This window comes from Balaenoptera ricei, chromosome 18 (assembly GCF_028023285.1).
Source record: "Balaenoptera ricei isolate mBalRic1 chromosome 18, mBalRic1.hap2, whole genome shotgun sequence".
Lineage (NCBI taxonomy): Eukaryota > Metazoa > Chordata > Mammalia > Artiodactyla > Balaenopteridae > Balaenoptera > Balaenoptera ricei.
The window spans coordinates 34,250,161-34,251,787 of record NC_082656.1 but is presented as its reverse complement, the minus strand read 5'-3'; positions in this window follow the sequence as shown (position 1 = coordinate 34,251,787).

Genomic DNA, 1,627 nt, shown 5'->3' with positions numbered 1-1,627 from the left:
ATTAGCAAAAATAAAACTCTTATAGATCCAAGTTAGAATCAATGTTGTTGACCTTCTTGAGAGGTAGTCCAAAAGAAGTGACCACAGCCTAGCTCAAAGAGCATTTACAGTGCACTGGCAGCAACATTTGCAAAAAAAGGGGTCCACATACTTCTACAGCTGGGAGGCCATAAGGGAAAACACTACATGTACACTTTTGATAGGATCATTGTTGAACAGGCAACCTTTATTTCAACTGGAAGGAGGCCAATATCAAGGGAGCAAAGTAACTGTAAGAACCAAGAAACAGAAAAACTGGAAAAAAAAAATCACTGCACCAATTCCTACTACGTACTATTAAACTGGTCTAAAAGTTTCTCTGTATATCTTAGAGTCATAGAATCTCAGATTTGGAAGAATACTAACAAGTATCTAGTTCAAAGACATTTTGAATTTAAATGATTCTATAGACTGAAATTGAGTAAACTATCAAATCATTTGTCATTTGTCAAGACATGGCTTTTTTTTCAAATAAAATGAGGGCTGTGGAGAAGACAGTACAACAACATGAGATGCATAATAAGACATAAAATATTAAATTATTATTTTTTATTTCATTGCAAAAAAGTTAAAAGAGTTAGATAGCTGAATTATAGTGTCTAACTTGGGCAGAAGTTAGAATTAGTAAGTCTAAAGATTTCCATGCAGTTACTCCATATATTTTCATATGTAAAAGTAAGATATATTTTATTATAAAAATAAGCTGACAATGAAACAAAATATTTAGAAAATGCTATTTATTCATCTGTTTTAACTCAACAAACACAAATTGAACACATTCCCTATTTTGTAGTGCCATCCACAATCTTCTCTCATAGCAGAATATTTTTTAGTTATTTACCTATAGACTAATCCCTCTATTAGTCTATATGCTTGCCAAATTCAAAGATTGTTCCTTAGCTACTTTTGTATTCCAGAGCATAAAGTATTACCTGTAACATAGCAGGCACTGTGAATGAAGAACACCTTTTGAATGAAGAAGAGGTAAGTGAAAAAATGGATGAATGCCAAGAACTGATCAGGCCTCCAGCAAAGCAAGATGAGTGACGCTGGGCCTACTCTAACATAGCTTCAGTTTATTCAGTGTCTTAGTCTGTTTAGGCTACTATAACAAGTGCCACAGATCAAGTGGCTTAAACAAGCATTGATTTCTCACAGTTCTGGGAGTTGAGAAGGCCAAGATCAAGGTGCTGACAGATTAGATGACTGGTGAGGGCCCTCCTCCTGGTTTGCAGATGGCCATCTTCTTGCTGTGTCTTCACATGGCAGAGAGCACAAGAGAGCAAGCTCTCTGGTCTCTTTTTATAAGGGCACTCACCCCATCGTGAGGGCTGCACCCTCATGACTCAGTCTAAACCTAATTACCTCTTAAAGGCCCCGTTTCCTCATACCATCAGTTTGGGAGTTAGGGCTTTAACATATGAATTTGGGGGGACACAATATTCAAGTCACAATAGTTGGGGAGACATACATGTAAAAAGGAAATTATGGTTATATAGAAAGAAAACTATTTTAATAGTGATACCAAAAAAATATGTAATAGAACATCAAGATCAGCAAACAATTAGGCCCAGGCAAAGAAACATAT